At 42.6% G+C, this 27,183-nt stretch overlaps 1 protein-coding gene across 1 annotated transcript in view; it reads right to left on the bottom strand.

Annotated features, from left to right (window-relative positions):
* GRM1 (glutamate metabotropic receptor 1) overlaps positions 1 to 27,183 on the bottom strand; it is a 1,947,075-nt gene that overhangs the window by 1,592,823 nt on the left and 327,069 nt on the right. The window lies entirely within an intron of this gene.

Here is a 27,183-nt window from a genome sequence, read left to right as displayed (position 1 = left end):
AGCAAATATTGTAAATCAACTACATCTTTAAGCAAGCATTGGTAGCTCCAAAATGGAGACCTATTTGCCTAAAAAATGTTTTTTTCCAGTTGCATGCATGCAGAATCATCAAAAAGACAACACACACATTGCTCACAATCTTGGAATGGAATTAAAGAAAAAAACATTCAGCGACACTAATGTGTGTGCACTTGTATGTGTTGCAACTGAGGAGGCCCTTTTCAATTGACCAATTTAGCATGGTCGATAGCCATTTTTACATTTATATAGCACAAACTTGACCTGAGGGTATCAGAGCACTTTACACGAGCACCACTTGCATTACATGAGGATACATTCATTTTTTGTGTGTTTTTTTTTGTTAGGCACAGGAAGATTAGGTGATTTGCCCAGAATCACAGGAATTTAGGAGTCCTTGCTGAGACTCGAAACCAGTTTCACAGATTCGAGGTCGACAGCCCTAACCGTTAGGTCATATCCCCTCCCCAAAGCCATGTTAGAGTGAGTAATTTAAATTAGGAAAAAAGGGCCACATGTATCATACATTTTACCAGTTTCAAACGGCATGATTCACAGAATCGGGCCCTTTGCAACCGGTAAACTGTATTTTGTTATGTATGAATTTCAATTTACGATTCAGTAACATGTTATGGAATCGCAATTTGGAAATGCAAATACACATGGATTTGGTATTAGGAAGGGGTATGTTTAGGGCGTCCCTTCCTAATACCGAATTGCAGCGGCATGTAAGAATGTTTTGCGACTGCACTTCGATCGCAAAACATTTACATTTGCAATTGCATTTTACCTACTTCAAGTAGGTGGTAATCCATTCGCAAATGAGAAGTGGTCCCCTTTGGAAATGGTAGGAGAAACATCTTTTCAGGGCAGGCAATGATCCCACAGACCACGGCATGCTCTTAAACAAGCATTTGCAATGGAAAGGTTCTTGCATTTGCGAGAGTGCAAGCTCTTGGCATTGTAAATGACAATGCCTTTTATTTAAATGTTTTCATAATTAACACATAAATAAAAGGCATTGTCATTTACAATGCCAATAGCTCACACTCTTGGAAATGCGAGACCTACTGCATTTCAAAGAAGCGGCTGCCCATTTCCCGAGCTGCTTGGAAAGTGAAAGGGGGCATGGCGCGCTGAATGTTGCTAGAAAGCGAAAACGAAAATAGTGCTTAGAAGACTAAAAACAACATACTTAACTTTCCTGCTAAGGAAAAAAACATAATGTATTTAAATACTCGTTCCACAGTCAAACATCAGCTAGAACTGTTCAACTTGTTAGACACGGATTCAACCGATATGCTGTTTATGACAGAAACCTGGTTGACAGATGAATCTACCCTGGATATTCTAGCTACACTCCCAGATAATTATTATCTTCTACAGTCCAATAGATCTACAGGAAAAAGGGGTGGCGGGTGGCAGTTGCCATTAAAAAGAGTCTATCTTTCACTGCCATCTCCCCACTAGAGATAACACTAGTTGACAGCCTAATAGGTAAATTGGACTCCCCCACATCTGTATTGGTATGGGTATTGATCTCCAGACCACCAACAGCGATGCATGAATTCCTTAATGCACTAGCTATTACCATTGCGTCACTGACCGTGGACTATGCCAAAGTTCTAGTCATTGGAGACATGAACTACTGGGTAAATGAGGTGGAAGTGGGTAAGGGCGCCAGAGAATTGTCTGAATTCCTACAAAGTCTGAACCTTTCAGAACATATCCATGTACCCATGCATATCAAAGGACACACACTTGATCAAGCCTGGCCCATCAACCTCACTCTTCAGAACCTAGTCATAAACCCCTGTGTATGGTCAGACCATCATTTAATCAGTTTCACTTTGAGTGACATTACTTTGCCCAAACTGAAGACATCCCATAAAGGTCTGACCAGAAATTGGAATTGTATAAACTTGAACTCCCTTTGCAATGTCCTGTCCCTCAAGTTACCCATTGGGTTGGATAACATTGACAATCTTGAGAAAGAAACCCCCAACTGGTAATTAAAGGCTATTAACACACATGCTCCTTTAGAGACCCAAACCTCCCATACCAGGCAACATGAATCATCAAAATGTTTTTTCTTGCTGATTTTAAAACTGCTAAACTCAGAACACGCTAGGCCGAAAGGAAATGGAGTAAAATCTACTGAAAGAATCCGAAGAGCCTGATAGCCTACAAAAAAGCAACACTTTTAGAGGCTAAAAATCTTTTTTCACTAACAAAGTATTAAATTCAGATAACCAAACCAATGACATCTTCAATATGGTAATAGAGGTAACCAACCCTGATCAAATGGCCACCCCTAATATTTACCACAGAAACTATGCAATGACCCAAATGTCTACTTCCTGGACAAAATCCAGAAAATACAAGAATCCATGGATTCCAGTCACAAGGATATGCATAACCCACCATAAAACAACTACCCTGATTCTATGGCTACTTTTTCCTGTCTAAACAAAGAACAACTTATAGGACTACCCAACTAACTAAAATCGGGCACCCCCAATGATGTCTGTCCCCCTCATGCAAAAACTAATTTTCACAGCTTTCCCAGAGGATGTCCTCTCTTTACTGAATTCATCCTTAACCCAAGTGATTGTGCAGTAAGCCTTTAAAGAAGCAGAGATCGTTCCGCTACAAAAAAAACAAGGAGTAAACTCTTAGAAGTTGGACAATTACAGGCCCTATCTTTTCTCCCCTTCCCAGCCAAACTCTTAGAGACACACTTAGCCAAACATCTTAGTACCTTTATAGAAGAAACCAATTTTTGTGACCCCACCAGGCAGGTTTTTGACCCTCCCATTCCACTGATTCCATCATCATGTCCGTTATGGATGACCTAAAAGGAAAGGCTGCACTCAGGCCTTGATCCTATTGGATCTATCTGCAGCATTTGATGCTGTCGACCATGACATTCTGATGGATCACATTGCTGCAGTGGGTCTTAGAGGTGCTGCTTTAAACTGGTTGAAATTCTTTCTAAAGGATCAAAAACAATCAGTCTGGTTATTGCCCCATAGTCTGTCATTGTCAGCATGAACTGTGCAATACCGCAGGGCTCCTCTTTGTCTCCCCATCTTTTCAATATCTACATTCGACCCCTAAAACACACGCTTCCACACATAAAGGTAAAAACGTAGAACTATGCTGATGACATGCAGCTGATATTTACTATTAATGACTCAACTGACTCCAAGGAGTCTCTAAGAAACACCATTATTATCTCCAACAATAAACTCATCCACTGAACTCCTGCTCATTGGCCTCTGGAGCTAGTCTCAGCACCCACTCCACTGAGCACGATAAAGAGCCTTGGCATACAAATTGACGCAGACCTATCCATGAGATCTCAGATGGTTCAGTCACTTCCTCCTGTTTTTTCCAATTACGAAATTCAGGATAATTAGAAGATTCTTTTTGCAGAGAAGCCAGTATTCAAATTATTATCATTCTGATCCTGTTAAAAATTGACTCAGCTAAAGCAATCTATCTAGGCCTCCCATGCAACCAAAACTATCGACTGCAACTGATACAAAATCAGGCTGCCTGAACCATCTACCAACAACCCAGGTACTGCCATGGTAAGCCTCTGATAAAGGAGCTCCACTGGCCGAAGGCGCGCCAAAGGCAAGCCCTTCTGTGCTTGTCCGGGTCTGGACCGCGCCCAGCGCCAGAACCCCTGGATCCCGCAAACGCCACAACACCAGACTCCGCTACAATGCAGGCACCCTCTACGCACCTAACGCCGACCGAAAGCACACCTGCTTCCAAGCCGCCCCAAAACGGACTCACAGACCTTTCACCTGCCACACCTGCAGCTTCACCTGCGACAGAGCCATCAAGCCTGAAAGGACTGGACCCAACCACCTCCGCTGCATACTCCTCAACATCCGCTTCGCACGCAAACACGCCGTCGAGCTCTGGGATCTGCTCGAGACCTCCACCCCAGACGTGGCCTTCCTGACCGAGACCTGGTGAAACGACTCATCGGCGCCCGACATCGCCATAGCCATCCCGGACGGCTACAAGATCACCCGCTTGGATCACGCCAATGGAATCGGAGGAGGAATAGCCATCATACACAAGTCCACCCTCAAGGTCACCACCCACGCAGACGACACCCTCAACACCGCCGAACACCTGCACTTCCAGATCCACACCGACCCCAACACCACCCTCTGAGAAACACTCATCTACAGACCACCCGGACCCCGAGCTCAATTCAGCTACTCCATCGCCGACCTCGCCAGCACCCACGCACTCCCCTCCACGGACTACATCCTCCTTGGGGACCTGAATTTCTACCTTGAGAACAACAACAACGCCAACTCTGCCACCTTGACCAAAAACCTCGCCAACCTCGGCCTCAGATAACTTGTCACCGCACCCACCCACGCCGCTGGCCACACACTGGACCCCATCTTCTCCACAGGCACCCACGTCACCTTCGACCACACCACCGAACTCCACTGGACCGACCACTGCTGCATCCATTTCACCTTCAACAAACCAACCACGCACCACCGCACCCAACAGCTGCCATGCTACTGCTGCAGCAAAGTCACCGAAGACCAGCTGTTTACTACCCTTGCCCAGGACCCACCCACCGACCCCACCAACCCAGATGCCGCAGCCCGCAACCTCAGACAGTGGATCACGACTCCGCCAACACCCTCACCCCACGCAAGAAACCCTCCAACAACCACGCCAGCAAGAAAGCCACCTAGTTCACCGACGAGCTGCAGACCTCCAAACGCTCCTGCCAGAAACTGGAAAAGATATGGCTCCACGAGTGCACTCCGGACAACCATGCAGCCCACAAGGACGCCACTTGCAGACATCACCACCTCATCAGAATAGCCAAGAGATCCTCCTTCAAAGACCGCCTGGATAACAACGCACACAACAGCAAAGAGCTTTTCAGCATCGTAAAGGAACTCTCCAACCCCAGCACCAAAGCCAACGACATGCCGCCCTCACAAGAACTCTGCGACTCACTAGCCATCTTCTTCCACCGGAAGATCGCTGACATCCATGACAGCTTCAACACCATGACGGCCCTGACAACGCCAGACCCCACCTCCCCTGTGAACACCACCACCGCCAACCGCCTGACCTCCTGGTCCAACGTCAACGACGACGAGACACACAAGGTCATGAACTCCATCCACTCAGGATCTCCGTCAGACCCATGCCCACACCACGTATTCAACAAAGCAGATGCTGTCATCGCACCCCAACTACGGAAGGTCATCAATATCTCCTTCGAAACAGCGACATTCCCGGAAAGCTGGAAACATGCCGAAATCAACGCCCTCCTCAAGAAGCCCAAGGCGGACCCCAAGGACCTCAAGAACTTCCGGCCCATCTCCCTGCTCCCGTTCCCAGTGAAAGTCATCGAGAAAATCATCAACATGCAACTTGCCTGCCATCTGGAAGACAACAACATCTTGGACCCGTCCAAGTCCGGGTTCAGACGAAACCACAGCACAGAGACAGCCCTCATCGCCTCCACAGACGACATCACGCGCCAACTAGACAACGGCAAAACATCAGCCCTCATCCTCCTGGACCTGTCAGCCGCCTTCGACACGGTCTGCCATCGCACTCTAAATACACGCCTCCTTGAAGCCGGAATCCAAGAGAAGGCCCTTGACTGGACCACGTCCTTCCTCTCCGGTAGAACCCAGAGCGTCCGCCTCCCACCCTTCCGATCCGAGGCCACCGACATCATCTGCGACATCCCCCAGGGCTCATCCCTCAGCCCGACGCTGTTCAACGTCTACATGGCCCCCCTCGCACAAGTGGCCTGCCAACACGACCTCAACATCATCTCCTATGCCGACGACACCCAGCTCATCCTCTCCCTCACTAAGGATCTGTACACTGCCAAAACCAACCTCCACGAGGGAATGAAAGCTGCCGCCGACTGGATGAAGAACAGCCATCTGAAGCTGAACTCTGACAAGACTGAGGTACTCATCCTCGGACCCACCCCCTCAGCATGGGATGACTCCTGGTGGCCGACCACACTGGGAACAGCACCGAGACCCACCGACCATGCACGCAACCTAGGATTCATCCTCGACTCCTCCCTCTCCATGTCTAAACAGGTCAACGCCGTCTCCTCCTCCTGCTACAATACCCTCCGCATGCTCTGCAGGATCTACAAGTGGATCCCGACCGAAACAAGAAGAACGGTGACACAGGCCCCCTCAGCGCCTTGAGACCCTCACGGGTAAGTAGCGCACTTTACAAGTACTCTGATTGATTGATTGAGAGTGCAATGAAATAGAGTGGCATAGAGAGTATTAGCATTGGGTGCAGTGGTGTAGAGGAGTGCAGAGTAGAGTACAGTGATGCAGAGTAGAATAGAGTGGTGTAGAGTGCAATGCCGTTGAGTACATGGGCGTAGAGTAAAGTGCAGTGGTGTAAAGTGTTGCAGAGTGGAGTATAGTGGCATAGAGTGCATTTGTGCAGAGTTGATTGGTGTAGAATGCATTGGTTTTGAGTAAAGTGGCCTGGAGTGCATTTGCATAGAGTGCAATGATTCAGAGTAGAGTGCAGGTGCAGAGTATATTGGAGAAGCGCAAAGTGGACTGGTCCTGAGTGGAGTGGCTTGAGTGCAGTGGTGCCGAGTGCAATGGTGTAGATTAGATTGTTTAAGAGTAGAGTGGAGTGGTGCAGGTAGAGTACAGTGGCGTAGATTAGAGTGGCGTAGAGTGCAGAGTAAATTAGAGTGGCATACAGTGGATTGGCATGGAGTGCACTGCCGTAGAGTGGCATGGTTCAGAGTGCATTGACGTATAGTGCAATGGCATAGAGTGCAGAGTTGAAGAGTAGTGTGGCATACTGTGGAGTGGCGCAAAGCAGAGTGGTGTAGTGAGCAGCAGTGAGTAATAGAGCAATATATGTTAGAGTGCAATGGTGTAGAGTGATGTAGAGTAGGGAGGCATAGAGTGACGTGACGTACAGTGGAGTGGTGCAGAGTAGAGTGCTGTGATGCAGTGTGGAGTGGAGTGGAGTGCCATAGTGTGGAGGGGTGCATAATAGACTATAGTGGTGTGGAGTGGTGCACAGTAGGATAGAATTGGGGTAAAATGAAGTATGCAGGGTGTGCTAGCGTACTGCCATTACAGACAACGCATCTTCAATTGAAATGGCCATTACATTTGCACAGACATATTGTTTTAATGATAAAAGTATACAGCACACAAACAATAATGTGTGGAAATGTCAAGACCTAATGTACTGATATGTTTTGATCACATTGAAATATTTGTTTCCACCACATTTCAAAATTACCAAAAATGTGCTGCACTTGTGCTTTTCTAAATCTGATATATTCTGAAATAGCTGCAGTCATTTAAGCCCTTCCAGGCTCATGACGAGCTGGGCTCGTCATGGTGTAGCCTCCTAGCACGCTGATGACGAGCCCAGCTCGTCATGTAACATGGGTTTTTTTAAATCCCAGCATAGGTGCAGAATACCACTAGCGCGGATGTGGTTAAATGTTGTGTGCTAGAAACAAATAACACTGTACAGTCTCCCTTAGTAACCCCCCCCCCATTAGCACGCATAATTGTCACATAAATCCCCTCACTTTGAAGTCAGAGAAAGAAAAGTAAACACCAAGCTCCCTAGGAAGATGGAGACTGACATTTGACCCCTGTCTTTGAATGCACAGCATATATGACAGGAACAAGATTTAAAGGCCTGTTTACAGAAATCGAGCACTAGTGGTTGAATATAGTTAATAGGGTTTGGGCAATGGAAGGGAAAACTCAAGCTGGACAGCCGAAAACAAATAGAGGCAGCAAATGGGAAGCAAGCAAATGTGAGTTGCGAACCACAAAGCCAGTGGTAATCAATGAGTGGAATGCATTCCCAGGGAAGCTTTCCTAATGTCCCCAAGATGCTGCTAGCAAACCAGACAGCTGCACTGTCTTGTAGGCTTCGACCTAAAAAGAGAGTTCCATCAAGAATGTTGTTGAATGATACACCTCATCCAGTCACAAAATACGAAATCTCAAGGCTACTGAGCAAGGCACACACAGGCATAGGGAGGAAAGCCATCAATCATGAGGAGTGAAGTGAGAGAGACAACAAAGGCATCCAATCATGATCCAGGGGCTGGCCCAAAGTCCACAATATGTGGGTTTTGAAACAATTCAAGTCTTAGCAACAGATAGCTAACGCTCTCTTTGCTGAACTAAAAAGAAAAAGCACATACACTTTATCCAAAACAACATAGTTTTTACATACATTATTCAATGCAAATGATCACAGTGATGCATACAATGCAGTGCGCAAAGAGTTCTAAGGCATTGCCATTAAACCTTTTACATTTAATTCATATACATTTTTTCTGCAAGAATTTCCAACGTTGAACTGGAAATATATAATTGTATACTCCTTGGTGCTAATTACAAAAGAGAGGCATAATTCTGACCTTCGGGAAAACCCCTGTTAAGTCAGGGGTTGGAATTATGAGTTGGGTGATGTTTATTTACCTCATCAAGTAGGCACCTGTTGAGATAAAGTCCGAAACCCTACCATTTTCCACAGGTACATATTGACAGGTCACATTGCTGATATGTAGTGAGGGGACATTCTGGTAAATACCAGGAAATGCACATTTTTGTGCGAAAACCACTAAAGGATGTATGCCATATGTATGAACACATTTTGGGTAAAACCCTTTGATACATCTGGCCCTTTAGGATTTAATTGCGTGTGATAATTATCCAAAACAGTTTTGCGAAACCTGTGCTCAGGGAACATTGATAACTTCTACCCATTTTAGTCAGCATACAGTGGAAGAATTGTTCCAAGCCATTTTTGCCTAAAATTAGAATACGAATGAGAGAGGAGAAGGAAACACTAGTTTGATCACAGTTAAATGCTACGATAAACACAATATCCCCTTTATGGATAGGATGGAAATACATTTCAGTCACAAGGGAGAGCGAAGTTGACTATAAATGTCACAGACTACTTTTCTGACATTAGATTGGCAAACAGAGAAGGCTTTGCTGCTTTCTCAAAGTGAAAATCTTCTGTTTTCGAAAATCAAATTGACTTGGTTTTTTTCCAGAGTGAATGAAAAATAGTCAGGGTGTAGATTATGAGTGGGCGTAATTGCATTTCTTTCTATATGTAATAGTCACACTTTTAAGAAAAATGATTACTAATATTACACAAATTAGGCACACATCTTAAAAAAGATACCCGATCAATGTTTGTGTATTGGTCTGAGTGGAAGTCATACTTGAGGTATTCGCTTGGTTACACATTTTAATTAAACAATGTATTGGGTCAAACTATAAAGATTATGATTGAGTGTTTTCCTGTCAGAACACTATAGGCCCATTCCAACGAGAATGGCATGACTCCTCCGAGAGGATAGAACACAATAGTATTCTCCAAAGCTGTCAGCATCAACCCCCTTTAAATTATCTTGCTGGAAGTCCCCACATCGAAAAAGCGAGAGTATACATATCTCTGGCTCTTGTCAACACAGGAGGATTTCTTAAAGTCTTGGAGGAAAAAAACAGGCGAGAGTGGATGTAGTTGACTCAGAGGAAGAAAGAGAGGTAAGGGTATCAATTTTGGAAATTGCTGCAGTGTTGAACCCTTCCCAGAGTGCAGCCCAAGGGTGGGTATGGCCAAAGGCTTGTACCTGTGAGTGACAATAACTGGTAGAGGGAAGATGTGGCACCACCAGTTTGGGAGGGCAACTCATCAATCACAGGTGATTCAGCCTCCCTTTTTACATCCCTGAGCAGTCTTAAAGAGCTGAGAAAGAGCCTGCAAAACTAGAGGAAGGACCAGGTACCGGTGTCAGGAGTCTGGACACGTTTGAACTCCACTATGTACTTCATAGACTCTCTGCAGAGCAGGTTGACCCAGCTCACCGACTCCCTCTCAGACTTGCTGGGGATATGGGCATACTCAGGGGAGGTTCCCTGTACTTCTGTGAAATTGACATATTGTGGGTGCTCCATGGGTGAGCGCTACAAACCTTTGCTGGACACATAGTCATCATGCAAATGGCAGAATAACTGGGTGGCTGAATAGTGTAAGCAAGAAGGGGGATGTGCCTTAGAGGACCTTTGGGCTGTTGCCATGAAAACCCCAGGTTAGGAGACCAACAGGGCTGGACAGGAGGGCAGGTCCAACCCCTGCAGCTGAGCTGTTTCTAAGTATGAGAAAGTAGCAGTGGGAGAAGATACAAGAGTGCTGAAAAGTACTAGTAGAGTGACAAGGTGCCTGGCTACTAGCACATTTATTAGGTGAAGGCTTCCCCGATGTCCCTACCCTGCCCCATTTTTTTATTTTTTTACTTCAGGACAGTGGACTCAGTTCCGGAGTCCTATAATGGCTGCATTTTTGTCATGTTGCAGGCAGCAAATCAGAGTGCTCACTCCCGTGGAACTATGACTCCCACGGGAGTAAATCGGCCAAAAGTAAAAAAAGTTCCATGGGCCAATTAAAACGGTCTATGTTTTAAAATTGGGTCAGAGGGACACTTGTGAGAGTCCCTCATTCCAACGGTACAATTATACAAATATTTTTAACCTACATTTCTTAGAAATTCCTGAAAAACGCAGAATCTGTGGGCCAAGATCCAGCTACCAGGAAAATTTAGTCTAATTCCATTCTGCAGTTTTTGCCATATCACTGCCGAAAGAAGTCTATGGAAAAAGCATGGGGATTTAGCATTTTGGGTCTGTCCTTTTTTCTCGATCCCCCGCTTGACGGAACACCTCAAAACTTTCTGCGTACAAACTAGGTAAAAGGAGCATTTTTGGGGAAAGTTTTGTGAAGATTAGTCATTTTTTTTTTTATATATATATATATATATATAAACAAAAGTCCTGCAATGCGTCTCCTCACATCACCACGGAACAGATCACCAAAACACCAAGGTTAGATTTTCAAAGTTGTGGCTTTATTCTTCCCTCGCCATCGGCATGACGCGTTTCGGCCGTCACAAAACGGCCTTGATCACATGGCCTCAAAATACCAATGGGGGTGTTTAAATACTGTGTCAAACATAGAGGTAGAAACGATAACAACGAATTAAAGGGGTAAAGGACATGGAAGAAATACTTCATTGCACCATATGTACAAAATACAAACTCAAAAAAGGCATTTGATATTCAGATAAGTCTAAGAGCTGAATAAAGTGCTAGTGCAATATCAAGCAAAACTAATTTCAAGATATATACAAAATATCGCCTAATGAGTTAATTAATATTCAATCATCATGCTGTACACGTCAAAACATATGTGCAAAATTAATATGGCATGTCCATAAAACATGAAACAAGACCCCCATCGATGTTATAAAAAAAAACAGTGCTCAAGTGCCAAAAAGTGCATAAAGTTCTTGCAGTTAGTACATGTATGCTATGATAAAAAACAAATCATACCAAAAGATGTCATGTAACTCAATGTACCTGCACCAGTGTTATACAACCCACCACAGTTAAAAACAATCAGGCATGGCTGCTGATGCTATATATATATATTTATATGTATATCCAGCTCAAACCTCCAGTCTTCCGAAAAGAGGCACGTCAGACCAAACTTTAAGGTCAGCTTGTACTTTGTTCAGCAGAAAAACAGCCTTCTTTCATCCTTACGCGTTTCAGCTACATAATTAGCCTTGTTCACAGGTGAGCTGTGTCTTGGATTTGCGGCGTAATTTCCTGTTTTATACGCCTTTGATGGGACTACTACAGTGCTACGTAGCCCTCACATACCACAAATCCCAACATGCACAGTGAAATACAAAAAGTCTTGTGTTCATGTAAATCACTGGTAATCCTTCTCCCTTTACATTTCATTCTCGTGTATTTTCACAGTGACAGTTAAATAATGCAGAGTCTGTTCACGGTGCATTTTCTTCACTCAATATTCATTTAGGCTGTTATTTCGGACGACTGGAGGTTTGTGCTGGATATGATTGGAGGTTGACCGCCCCCAAACGTCATGACCGCCCTGGTGATGGTCCAGGCTCCCTGCGGACCAACTGTGCTGGAATTGATGTAAAAGGAGCGGGACCCACCCGTGCTGTTCCAAACGATAAGGCATGACGTTTTAAGCCAGGAATTTTGGAAAACACAGCTGGCAAGGGAGCGTGAGTGACATTAGTCGTTCACGTATTGACTACAAGACAGCCAGGTACTGCCATGAGTTGTATTAAGAAATAACAGCCTAAATGAATATTGAGTGAAGAAAATGTGTATATATATATACTGTTTCGAGGGATCGAATTGCTTCTAGCCCACCTGCCACTGCACGTCCTGTTTGAGTTTCTGCAGGTGCAGTTTGTTACTCAACAAAGGGGCAGAGACACTGATCTTGCTGCCTCAAGACTCGACGGACACTTGCTGTGTGGGGTGAGAACGTACCAGGGGGACCTGAGGGACATCTTCGTGTTATTTTGGCAGGACTTCCTGATTTATTCCCCGCTTTTCCAGTGGATTGAACACCTACAGTGCCAATCCGTTCCCTGCAACACACTCCTGGTCTACTGCACTCTTTTATGTGAACAAGGGCGCCTGAGCCCGAAACGCGTCATCTGTCGATTGCTGTTTGGCTAAAATAAACATCTTGCCTGAATCCAGAAGTGGTCCGTGTCTCTTTCTTCGCCGCCGGGGTTCTCTGGTGGAAGTGGAAGGAGTAACCCGTTCGAAATATATATATATATATATATATATATATATCAACGTTCAGTTTACCTCCGCAAATGAACGGACCGCACTCGATAGCTCACGTTATCACAGGTTCTTTATTAACCAAATTGCAGCATAACAGGATGTGTTTCGGCTTTGCGCCTTCCTCCAGCTGTTACCGCACAACAATTAATTCATTTTTTAAATACAGTTTCACTTAGTGACCGGAAATTACATCATTTCCAGCATTTCATTACAATAAACGATGCACTCACAATTCATGTCTTAAGGTGCGGCAATCTTAGCATATGTTAAATATAACCAAAAATGCATCTAAGGCCTATGGCTCTCGCCACCCAAAATTAAATAAATGAATTAAGCCCTGTATGGGCACACGATCAGACACATCAAAGTATTCAATTCAACATTGTACATTGATTATGGGATTGGTCATCATAGTAATTATGAAGCAAAATTTAAGCCCTGAACACACATATATATATATATATAAATGTGTGTGTGTGTGTATATATATATATAGAGAGAGAGAGATCCTAACAACCTAATACAGCCACCACACAACACCACACATATGTACATATATATATACATGTGTATATATTACATAGTGGTGGTCATTTTAGCGTGTACAGATGTTTCCATAGGAAATGCATTTGACATATGTATTTATGTATCAAACAAAGTCATTGTGGTACTGTTAAAAATGTCGACCAACAGGATAGGTGGAATCAGAATTTACTATGGCTCTCAAATGCTGGAGAATTCTATCATGGACCGGTAGTGCGGCCCTTCCAATATATCTAATATTACAGGTGCATAAGAACACGTAAACTGCAAAATCAGTTTTACACGTAAAAAAGTCTAGTTTCACTGGTTTGTCACTGAAAGCGGTGTTACACTGGGATGTATTTACCCCAAAACAACATGCTATGCATAAGCTACATTTAAAAAACCTTTTCTTGGTGAAAGTCAATTACCAGTTTTTTACTATTTTTACTATTTCGGGCTGCTACTTACCAATGCATTACTCATTGAAGGAGCTCACCTGGATGTAATAGTAGTTTTTGTTAGGGAGTATAGGACCTATAGCTGGACAATAGGCCACTGTTTATTGAGGATGGATCTTAACCTTTGTTCTTGTTTGATGTATGAAATGATTAACCTGATGTTCGTCTCCTCGTTCTTTTTATTTTGGCTTTTAGTCTGATTTTTATTTCTATTTTTTTCAATCAGGCTGTCCCTAAATAGAATGGTATCCCTAGTTTCTTAGTTAGCTCTTTCAATGACTCGGCTGATTGTTTTTGCAGAATAGCCACGATCCAAGAATCTTTTTTTTGGCTTCTTCCGTACATCTTGCCTGACTGCAGGTTCTTTGCAGCCTCAGCATCTCCCCATAGGAAATACTGTATTTTAAATTACCGTGGTGAAAACTACCAGCATGGGGAATGGAATTTCCAGCTGTGGTTTTTCTGTGTAGTTGGGACTCAATTCTGGTGTTTTCTTCATAAAATCTGCACATCTAAAAGGTACATTGTTTACGTATTGATATGAGAATAAATTCATATAATTGACATTGATCTTTTCCACAAATTTTTCCGTATTGGCCACTGACCCCTTCCATATAACAAAATGCATTTGTTATAGTTACCTGAGCTCACTATAATTTACGGGCCGCAATGCACTGTTCACATATTGCATCACTCATGAAATGGTTAGTGACATCACTGATGACATTTCAAATGCTTCACTGTTGACATCACCCAGAGAGTGTAACTGTTTTTTGTGAAGGTTTCTGAGACTTAAAGATATATACTAAGTTACTGCATAAGTTAAATTACTATTCTTTCAGTACTACTGATGAGTAATACTATTTGTCATCTGATGTATAATTCCATTTTTAAAGCTTGTGTACTACGTATCAATGTACAACCTCTACACCCCCTTCCTGCACATAAACAATCTTGAAATGCCATTTTGTAACTTCTGTGTGTGTTGCTTAATGCAGCACACACAGAAGTTGCAAAACAGCATTTTGTTTCAAAGCATTGCTTATTTGCAGGAAGGGGGAACTTACTGTACATAAACAATCATTGGCCTTTAGCTGTTTTCATGTGTGCTGTACAAGGCAGCACACATGAAAACGGAAAACACGAGGAGAAATTAAACATTTCTCTTCGCTTTGACAGGTTAAGATCAGGTTTTCCCTGGTCTTAATTTTGGTGCTGCTTCCTATTTACACCTCCCTTGTAAATAGAAGACAGCATCAGAATCAGTAGGTGTTGTGGTGGAATGCCACAAGCAACACCCATTGCCTTCTCCTTTCACACTAACCATAGCGTGAAAGGGGGCCTTATTTACAAGGTAGCGTTAAGCCACATTAAGTAGATTGATGCTGATTGTAAATAAGGAGAAGCCCCTATTACCACAGTAACGTCGAAAAAAGTGACGTTGCCGTGGCGATAGGGGCTTGTACATATGCCGCAGTGCTTAATTTGAGTGGTAGCTTCTGGTGCTCCGCATGGGCACCTAATTGCCAGCACTAGGGCTTATGACAGTCTACCACATGGTGGTGCTGGACAATTTAGACATGTGGCGCTGGACAATTTAGGCATGATCACAACAACAGCTTAGTTCAATATACATTTATAATGACTAATACCTGCCTCCCAAGCCATTCTTATAGCTTTGGGAGCTTGGAATAGTATGAATTGTCACACAAGAGTGTGATGGTTAGTACCATCATTAGCAGCTGGCATGGGCGGTGTGGGGTGCAAGCTGCAGTGGTCTTCTGATGACAGCTCCGCAGGGCCGGACTGGCCATAGTTGGTACCGGGCGTTTTCCCGGTGGGCCGCTAGAAGGGTGGGGGCCGGTTTTGGGCCCCTGGAGGGCCATTTTTGTTATCGGGGGTTGGCAATATCGGCCCCCTGAGACAAAATCAGCAGAAAACGGCCCTCACAATCTGTTTGGCTGCATTCCCTCACTCCAAGGAGGAAGGCCGAGCATTTTGCCAGGGCCGGTTTTGGTTTCCAGTCCAGCCCTGCAGCTCTGGCATTTATTCTTTTTACAAATTAAGCACTGGGAGAATCATTTCTGCTTTCTGTGCCTATCTGTTTCTTCCTTACTCCTGAAAGCAGGGATAGCAAGGGCTAGGCAAAAGTGCAAGCCAGGGTTAGCAACAGCTGCATCTGATGAAACATCATTAACCACCTCAGTAATTGGCAATTTGCATAATTTGTGCTAGTATATATATATGTTTCCTAATTAGACTCCTTGGAAACAGGGACTTTAAAGCTCTGCAAAAAATAAGGCAATACACAAATTTAAACCTAAGAATGGGACAAATGTGTATAAATAATATTGGGCTTTTTGCTCAACTGTCATGTGCAAAATAAATACACCTTTTAAAAAATAGCCAAATAAATCAACACGTTTACACAGCGTGCCCGGCTTCAACGACGTGTGTAAAAATATGTTACTTTATCATATCATGAAGAATGAAAAAAACCTAATATCATTCTTTGTCATTTATGGCATCGCCCCAACTCTACAAGCAGGAAGGTCACTGGCAACTGGAAAGTGGCTGGGGTTGCGTTGTTTGAATTGTAGATGCAAGAATACGCTTGTTGTGATGGATTTACCATCATGCAGACATCAATCTGTTCCAAATCTTTGTTCTGCTTTGTAATAGCTGCCCTTGAAGCCTGCTTCCAAACAGAGGTTATATGTGTTTATCCGGAGCTGTCCCTGTACCTGATCATGTTCTCATGGTATATTCACATTAACGAGCTATCCTAGGCCAACGGTCCTTCTTCAGTATGATGAACAAACCACATATACATTGTTTTCAAATTTGACTAAATAAATAATTTCTACGCCTGTAGTAGTACGTATTTTTAAAACAATGTGAATTTATCTTTGCACCCTGTAATGATGCAGTAGGAGGTATCACCTTTTGCATTTTCAGCCATCTGTTTTATTTTTTTTTGGTGCCTACCTTTCAATTAACATGCCTGTTCACTAAGAAAATTATATTCTTTATATATGTGACCCGATTCCTCTTGAGTTTAGTAGGTTAATAAAACCATCTCTGAAGGAAATTGGGTGATTAGTTGTGCAAGAGGTCAGGCCTGTGAAAGTAATAAGCCCACAATTTCACCCTTCTGAAAGCCAGGTACCCAATTGTAGCGCTTGACTCTCTCATGGTAGCGGAGCAGAGCACTGCAATTCCTACTCTGGGGAGGTGGTGTGGGCTAGTAATCATAATCTCAAAACAATCACGGGATATACCATTATTCGTAGAAAAGGGATGGGTATAGATACTAGAACAACAAACAAATATTCCCTTTTCCTCCTATTAAGAAAGTGAGAGGACTTATCATCTAACCCTAGTAAGCACCATTCGATGGCACTCAATAATAACACTTAATAAATGATTGTCAGGTTAGAGCTTTTTGTTAACACATACACACACACACACACACATTGATAGATAATACACATTAATTTACAAATATATAAATTAGACAGATTGAAAATACCATAGATGAGATTGTGTAATTAATGTTGACTCCCTAAAGGGTCCTCTAAACATGTAAGGTAAGTCAAATGGCTTGGTCAAAAGTTCAAGATCAAGAAACCACAGTTTAAAATCACCATCATCCTTTTGTTTGTAAATGCAATCATCAATAATAACCTTGTTTAAATGCATTTAATAATATTAATAAAACAGGTCAACCTTGATCAGTAATCACTGTCAACATTATGGTATCAATAAAGCATTTTAAAAGGACTACAACATGTGTCTTTGTGTTTGCTTTTTTTTATATACTTTCATTTTACCTAAAATGAAACAACACATGCAGCCCCTCAAGGGCACCACTTTCTGCCCACATAAAATACAACCATAAACTCAACCACCAGAAACTGCTGCAGTCCATTATCTTTCGTATACACCTTCAGACCACATTAGATGCAGTAAAAAAACAAGTTCCTAGAGGGCACTGCACTCCAAGCTAAAACGCAAAAGCTTTAGCCTCATGAATGCATTAGAAAATGATGTGAAAATCCCAGACTGCGGAAACATAGGTTCAGGTGCCCTCACTGTTACTCCTGGGAGGGCTGTTGTAACTCCTACAGCCCCTCACAACACTTTTCAAATTCATTGGTGGTGCTCCTGTTGTCTTGGGGCCACCAAACCGCATGAAGAATATGCAGATTAGGAAGCCCACAGGGCATTATGGAGCACACCAACCAGGAGCAGTGAATATTTTATTAGCAACTCTCCGGCTGTGCCAGCGAGAGCCCCTTAGCTTTTTCCTTAATTTTCATGTGGTGTGCCGACTCGCGCCATGCCCCTACATTTTTGTTTGGGGTGCCCAGTCTCATACGGGCTCCCCACATGCCCAGATGGTGGGAACCAGCTCAGGGAGCCCACTCCTTGCTGTCCCTGTTAGCTCCCCGACTTGTTGCAGCATCCTTGCTGCTGTGGGACCCGGAACCTCTTCTCTCCTGCCCTCTCCTTCAAGCAGGTTGTGCTTTCTCTTGATGGCCCCCCTGCTACCCCATACGTGATGCAGACAAACAATAGTCAATATACAATAATATGATTTATGAAAAGGTTCAAAGGACTCCCTCCTTTGTTCTTTGTTTTTTTCTACTCCTTATCCACACGAGCACCTTCTCACAACACTCACCTTTATCACTTTATCCATTTTTGGAGCTAAGATTATACAACAATATATTAAAGTGGAGATTGTTTATCCATCAGAGTGAAGCATTGGGGCCCTTCTGCTTCATGGAATTATCCAGGACCAGGAGATAAGAGTTTTTGATACAATGTGTAAATAAGAATGTTGTTTGAGACTGACATAAGTGATTTAACTAAACTTTCAGAAATGCAATTATGTGTATGTATCTTAATCTTCTGTTTTTGAAATCTTGTCTACTGTCCTAACTTCGTAACTGTGGATTTACTTTACAAGATTGTTCTTCTTTTCTATATAGTGGTAGGAGATTGTTTGATATATTCAGTTCTCCTATGCCTCTTGTTGCTTTTTCTGATCAAACCATTGTTTGTCTGTATCTTAAGTTACACGGGTCCTTCGGGCTAATTATGGGTTACCCCATTGATCTGTGACTCCCCCATACATGGGCACAGGAAGCGGGGGATAGAGCCACCATAACTGTGGGAGTGTGATGGTGCTCCCCTATCCTCTCATGTCATCCTCTGGGGACATGGGGCCCCTGGGGCTAATTACAGATGTGATGAGGGTGCCCCATGCACGCCCACTCTCTGAGGCCAATAATAAATTCATCGCTGCTGCCCCCTGGGCCAACCCAGGGGTGATTTTAGGAGATGTGGCTGAGCCCATGCACTCCTTTTTTGGTAAAAGGTCACCAGTCTTGAAAAGGCCATAACTCAGGGCTGATGGGCAGATTTGGATGATCATGACATCATTGTACTCCTGGTTTTGAGCTCTAGCCACCAGGAGACCTCTTCACCTTCAAGGTGTTGTACTTTGCAGGGTACTGGTTCCATTGGCTCTCTGCGTCTGCTCTCCTCCTGATCTTTGTCTATGGACATAGAAGTCCAGGGTTTCCACCCAACTGGGCCTCAGGGAGTGTAAGGGGGTCAGCCTCATTGGCCATTGGAAAATCTCAATGACCCTGGGGTAAACTGGGTGCACAGTCCTTAGTGCTCTTGGAAATCAGGGGAGTTCTCCTTCCAGTTGTTCATGCCTGTCACAATCCCAGGATCAGGCAGCAAATAGCACAAAAACACCAACAAAGGGGATCCAACCAAGAGGAGGACACAATGCTGGAAGCACACATGGAAGAAATATCAAACATAGGAGCAAGAAAGAGCTTAGTAGACTCTGGCATTCCAAAACTCACAAACAAAGTAAAGTCCACCAGAGCAGATATGGTAGTGTTTAGTGCAAGGCTGGAGGGGTAGAGAAGCATACAGAACTCATTGCAGACCAAATGAATAAAGTCACTGACTGAAATCCTGAAATTTGGCATCTTTGCCAGAATGTTATATACCTTGAAGATATTTCCAGATGGAAAAATGTGTGTTTCAGGGGGACACCAGAGTTCACAATTAACTATTATAATATTCATCTATGATAATATTTACCTATGATAATGTTTAACTGTCATTACTATGTTTTGCAAAGCTTGTTTTATTGTGCCCTACAAGAGATGAATTTATATTACACAGGCTTTCCCCTTTTTCCCTCTCCCCTGATCCCCTCTTCTCCTCTCATGCTACACTCTTACGATGCTCATCTTTTTTCCATATTCTTTCCACTTTTTAATCTGATCTTTACATTATAGTTCAAATACTCAAACACGTGAATACTTGAGTACTCTCATACTCCAAACCTCAATACTGTCAATACTGTTGAATAGTAACATTTTTCCTTTTGACTTTGTCACTAGATGGGGCCCCTGACGTGAATAGCAAGACAGCTTAGACCCGCAGAGAGCAGTCCTATACCCCTAGTGTTGCGCCTTTCCCATGCAACACATTTGCCCTTCTCTCACTTCCTCATCTCCTGTTTCTCTAGAACCTCGCTTTTCCTCCTTATCACTTGTGCTCCTGTGTATATACAAGGAACTCTCTTATTTTCCCTCCACAGTCCTCCAATCTCTTAGGAACTATTTCAGAGGGTTGTTACCCTTATCCTTGATCTTTCTCCTTGCCCGGAGCTTTCTTTCTTTCCTCTATTGCCCTCTCCTTTTTTCCTTTTTCCCCGCTCCCATTTCCGTACACAGACTTTCCCCTCATCCCTACCCATATTTCTCCCTACACCACCCTCCCTTTTTTCCTGTGCAGTATTTACCTCTCTATTCCACTTCCTTCCTTATTTGTATTCCCATAATCTAACATCTCTCATTGCTTTCACCACTTTTCCCTTCAAAGCCAATCTTTCTCAACTCTTAACGCACACATGACAGCAAACAATTCATCTCCCTCTCATCCACTACGTATTATCTTGTGGAATGTCAATCGTCTCAAGCACTACATTAAACAGTAAAAAAGTAGTCTTAAATTTGCAAACGAAAAGAGCTGATATTGCTCTTCTACAAGAGACTCACTTGGATGATTTATCCCCTATAAACCCACAACCCGCTACAGAACTATTAACACTAAATTCAACATAAAATACATTATTAACTAATAAAATACTACAAAAAATACTACTTTGACAACAAATAATCATTAAATACACTACATTACTTATAATGATTTAAAAAACGATATTTTTGTAAACTATGTTTTTGTAAACGATATTTATTACAACTATATTAATGTTATCAATATTACTTACCTGTCTGTCGATATTCTGGTCAAACAATATTTTTGTCATCGATATTTCTTCCTGTAGATATTTTTGCGGCGATATTTAGGTTAGTCGATATTTTTACGACAATATTCCTGCTCTGTACCCTCTCTCCCTCCCTCTTTGTTTCTTTTGCCCCAAACCCTTCTTCTCTTTTCTTTCATTGCGCATGCACCTTTCCCCTTTACCTTCCCCTCCCCTCTCCTCCCTTATTCTCCCCCCCCCCCCATTTTCCTCTTCCTTTTGTTCTTTCTTTCTCTGGGTAAGGAGACGGCATCCCTCCTCATTTATGACTTTCCATTATCCTCAATGTTTATCATATCTAACATATCCAATATTTTGTAGGTCCAAATATGTTCCCCCTATCCATGATCCATTCTGTCTAATTCATTCTGTGGTTGTGAACAATGAGGGTTATGGATTTCTAAGCATACTTTCCACAATATCTTTCTCTTGCACTATTTGCTCCTTGTCTTCTATCTGATCCCTCCTTTTCCCTTCCTCCCTTCTATTTTGTGTAGTCTTCTTTCCTTTATAGCACACTAATACCTGTATTGACAATAGACTCTTGGGAGTCCATTAAGTTGTGCAGAACAATTTGTCTGCCTTCAAATTTTCAATAATGAATTACGAAACAAACAAAAAACATGGTGCGTTGCTTGATCAAGAAAATATCATGATCACTGCAGATCTGCTTCACAAACAGCAGTTCTCCATACGGGATTCTCTATTTGAGTTTTTGTGGGTGATTGCTGTTGTCTTGAAGCAGACTATTCTCTGAAGTGGCCTTAGGGAACAAAATCATAACTAATTTCTTGTCCACAAGCTCCACTCAAATATGTAAAAAACTCAATAGTGTGACTAATAATAGTGCTGTTAAACTGGAGATTGCGTTCATTAAGACTTAAAATATCAAAAATCTCAATGACAATAGCATAGTACAAAATGATGGAGCCACCTGAGGAATGTGATAAGAGGCCTCTAAGTCTCCTATATCTCACAGATATTCATTGGCATTGGTCTGAATGGGGACCCCTCAAAGGTTGAGTGCACCCCTGAAGTGTTGGGGTCCCAATGCACCTCAGAAGATGCAGAGGCCTATGTTATGCTGGAGGGTGTAATTGGAATCAGAGGGAAGAGGCAATATACATGTGAGTTTTGATTTAGAGTTGCAAGGGCTACATTCATCCATAGTTACACCAAAGTCTGATAGATCTGTATAAGTTCTACTGGTGTGTTTAGAGTGTCAACTTCTCCAATATTTCAATTACAGCACAGTTTCTGTCCGAAAATGTCTAGTTTCACCCTGTCCCTGTTGGCCACCCTTCCCACAGTCAATCGTGCTAACTCGTGAGCGCCGTCAATCGTGGAGGTGAAATGGAGTAGAACACTGCTCACCTGATACACGGCTACTAAACATTTACCTTGTGTCAGAGGATGCAAAGTTTAGACATTCTTATTATCCATTAAGTGGGTTAAAACATGGTGGATTTTTTTCATCATATTATATTTGAACTATTGGGAACAGATGAGCATGTTTGAATCCAAAACTAACTCAGCCACGCGTCATACCGAGATTGGTAATCTGTGAACCATTGAATTGGAGCATAGTAACACCTGTTATTTAGGTTACTTAGAATCGGCAAAAGACTGGTGTCAAGTGCTTTATAAAACAAGCATTCGCAAAGCCAATACATCAGGCCTTTACTACATTGAGCAGTTCTAGTGTGATAGTTTTTTATCCAGGATTATTAATGCTACATGACAGGGCCTATATTAGGGATTCAATAAAACTTTTGAAATAAATGCAACAAAAAACAAAATAATGCCACCTGTAGAAAACTGCTCACAGTGCAAGAAACTGCACCGATACGTTTTTTTATCAATTTCTGGATTAAGGGTATGTTACAAAATCATTGACAATAAAAAAACTTTATGTACTGCTACCGGAAAGATGCCAACCCGCCACTTTTGCTAGGCAAAAGTTAAGTATATATTAAAACAACAATGTTGTTTAAAATAATCATCCAAATTTGCATTTGCACAAAATTGGAAGCCAAACAAAATGTATAGCATTACAACATTTATATGCTACCTAAAATTTGTTTTGCAAAGAAGTACGCTGCACACAATTACACAAGAATCTTTCTAAAAAGAAAAGCTTGTACGATAACTCCTGCTGCAACTTTGCCAAAACAACGGATGAAAACAAAAAAGTCCACTAATGTCGAGGCATTTACACACTGTGGCAGGCAAGAAAAGCCGCGCCTGCAGTGAATAGACAAAACGTCATTCCTCAGAATGATTGACAGTGAAATTAGCAAATGCCTGTTCTGTCAATAGCTAAACATGGCTGACCTATTCACATATTGAATGCATGATTTCTTGTGGGTTGACCCAATATTTCATAGAAAGTCTAACCAAGCAGTTGCTAAGAGTATTGACTCAAATTCCATTTCTGTATCTTATCCTTAGATTCACCATGATTAAAAGTACTCTGAACTAATGGAAGTATTTCTCATTGATGATCCCTTAACTATTGTTGACTAAGGAAACCCAATCAAGGTATGAGGCATTTATAGTGAGCCTGACTAAGACCCTGATTTAGAGTTTGTGTGACGAGTAATCTCTACAAATGTGGATGACAGGGCTTAGTTTGTAAAAAGAAATAAGTGTCAGGACTCTCATCCGGAGGCCACTGCATTTTGCAGTACACATTCCACTGCCATGCTGTCAATGCTAGTAACAAAAAAACTACCTACCATCACACTCCTACACGGGTGACAGTTCAGATTATTTCAGGCCCCCGAAGATATAAGAATGGCTTGGGTGGCAGGTATTAGTTATTTTTAATGAATATTGAATTAATAATTAACTATTGTTGTGGTCATCTCTAAATTAGCAAGACAGCACCATCTTGTGGCAGACTGTCACAAGCACCAGTGTTGACAAGTAAGTGCCAGTGCCTAGCACCCGAAACCATCAGCTTAAATTAAGCATTGGCCTAATTACAAGTGTCATTGGACATAATTCACATGTAATAAGGTGGTCAGATATCTGTCATGTTTGTGACGGATTAACCCATTCGCCAAACTCTAAATTAGGCCCTAAGCTATGCTCTATTGCACTGCTGTCCAGAATTGAAAATATGTTTTGCTTACACATCAAATGTGTTGTGTTTCTTAATAAAAGCATTGGAAAAGCTTAACACAGTAATGTGTAGTTTCTCGTGCTCATGGTCACTTATTATGCACATTGGGCAGATTCAAATATATATATTTAAAATGTCAGAATAGTAGCTTTCTTTTCTCAATTTGAGTTGCTTCCCAACTTTTGTTGTACAATTAGTTACATTTGTCAAGGATTCAGTTGTTCATTTAAAATTCACAAAGAAAGCTGTTTGTTAGAAATGGGGGTCTCTAGTTGGCAGAGGTGGGTACCTTTGTCTAAATAGGGACCCTTGCTTCTAGTCAAGGTAAGGGTAATACACACTTTAGATAATCCCAAAGGCAATGTGTAAAGTATTTGTACACAAAACGCACAGTAATACAGTGATAACACAATAAACGAACACTTCACCAGTTTAGAAAAATCAAGTATGTTCATCTAAACTCAACAAAAAATCCAACATACATGTAATAAGAATATGACTTTGAAAAGTTTTCAAACAACGTAGTCCATAGTTAACTATGATGTGGGATTTTTCACAAAGTACCTGTAGATGTGTCCAAATTCACAAGGCCTAACAGCCTCGGGGAGGGGAAGCATCAAGAAACAGAGATATGTCAGTTCCTGAGACCATGGAGAGGTGATGCAACAGTTCTGCTGCATGCAGGAAAAGTAATGCGTCAAATCTGATCTGTAGGGGGAAGTGATGCATCGACTTCAAGACGATTCTGGTCCATGGGTGATGCAAAGGGAAAATTTGCTGCACAAGTGCGATTCATGGAAATCCGGGATGCGTCGGTGATCAATGCGGTGTCGTTGAGGGAGGCTGCATCGGTTTCTTTAGCCGTGATCCCTCTATGCGTCGGTTCTTGCAGTCACAACAGGAGCTGCATTGGTTCTGCAGCGGCATGGCAATGCTGGAGATTCTTCTTGCAGGGCGGTGCTGCATCGGAAAAAACAACCACAAGAAGAGCGATGCGTCAATTTCTTCAGTTCTTCTTTACTTCCAGCTCCCATCTACAGAGACAACCTCCAGAGGCCACAATTGGAATAGACACCTCCTGGCAGGTCAGAGCTCTCAGCAACAGAGTTCAGGGGAGCTGGGGGTGAAATCTTTGTGTCCATGAGGCTTCAGAACAGAAGGCCAGCTCACACAGGCCCTTGGAGATCTTCTTCAAGCAGCTTCAAAGCAAAGTTCCTGTCTTTGTCCTTTCCTTGGCAGAAACAGCAACTGCAGGCCAACCCCACATAGCACACAGCAAATGGGCAGTACTCCTCCTCACAGCTCTACTACTCTTCTCCTTGGCAAAGGTTTCTCTTGAGTCCAAAATTAATCTCAAGTTCTGGGGTTTAAGGTCTACTACTTATACCCCACTTTATCTTTGTTTTCTTTGTGCAAGGGTCTCTGAGCCCAGTCCAAACTAGTTCTGTCGTCACTGGGGCTGGAGACAGCATTGTGCAAGGTAGACAGGCCCTATTCAGGTGCAAGGAAATATCCTTCCACTACTCTAAATGCAGACACATTCTTTCAGCTCAGCTCGGAATCATCCAGGAAGAGCCAGGTACACCCCTGTGGCTGTCTAAAGTGAATATAGATCCCCAGCCCCTGTCACTCCAAAACCAGACAGTAAATCCACAAACATATAAAGGTACACAGAATGGTTAAACAAGAAAATGCCTAATTTCTAAAAGTGGCATTTTTAAACACAGAATTTCAAACCAATCTTTACTAAAAGATGTGTTATTAAATTCTGAGTTCAGAGAGCCTAAACTGTATTTCTCCATCTTGTCCCAATGGGAAGTTATATTTGTAAGATGTTACAAAGTATCTCCCATTCTATCCTACAGGGCAGACAGTAAAAAACTAAATTGGCAGTATTTCACTATCAGGAGATGTCACACACACCAGTACATGTGCTACCTTTCACTATTCTGCACTCTGCCCATGGGGGTACCTTTGGTCTACCATAGGGGTGCCTTACATATAAGAAAAGGGATGGTTAGGGCCTGGCAAGTGAGTGCACTTGTCACATCGAATTTGCAGTTTAAAACTGCGCATAGACGCTGCAGTGGCAGGTCTGAGAAAACTTTGTAGGGCTACTCATGTGGGTGGCACAATCAGTGCTGCAGGTCCACTGGTAGCATTTGATGTACAGGCCATGGCATACTTAGTGCACTTTACTAGGGACTTGCCAGTAAATCAATTGTGCCAATCATGGATAACTAATCATATCACAATTTTATACAGAGAGCATGTGCACTTTAGCACTGATCAGCAGTGGTAAAGTGGCCAGAGTCCTAAAGCCAACAAAAATAGGTCAGCAAAAAACAGGAGGAAGTAGCAACAAGTTTGCGGATAACCCTGCAAAAATAGCCAAGTCCAACACTGTTGTAAACTGAGTCTTCCATGCATGCATTTTAATGATACCTTGCTTATCTATAGTCCTTCTGCTTTTTTAAGTGCTTTATATAGAGATGTTACAGTTACCCAATATATAGGTACTCAGTTTATTGAAGGATAGAAGGTTGGGCTGATATTTGTGACTTGTGGATCAAGTGATCACAGTGGTGTTTAACTCACTGAGTCATTATAAGGTGCAGCTTATGTTAGGAGAAATGTTTTATTTCCCCAGTGCTGGCATTACTACCAGATTAAATATTTCAAACATCGATTTGCCTCCTTCAAGTTTACTCGTTTGTAGACCGTGCCCCTAATTTCAATGTTCTCATTATTCTAGCTTTCCAGAGAACTCCCTCTTCTACTATAAATCTTATCAGTTTAATGTGAAAGCTTACTGCTTCTTGCCAAGGGCAGGTTTAAAAATCCTGCTTTTGGGTTCCCTTTCTGTCTCTTTATTTAAAGCCACTTCAAAGCTCTTATAAATGTACCTGTCCTTGCCCAAGATCGCGAATTGGGTTCCTTTCT

This window comes from Lissotriton vulgaris, chromosome 6 (genome assembly GCF_964263255.1).
Source record: "Lissotriton vulgaris chromosome 6, aLisVul1.2, whole genome shotgun sequence".
Classification (NCBI taxonomy): domain Eukaryota; kingdom Metazoa; phylum Chordata; class Amphibia; order Caudata; family Salamandridae; genus Lissotriton; species Lissotriton vulgaris.
The sequence above is the reverse complement of the archived record's forward strand: the minus strand, read 5'-3'. Positions and strand labels throughout refer to the sequence as shown.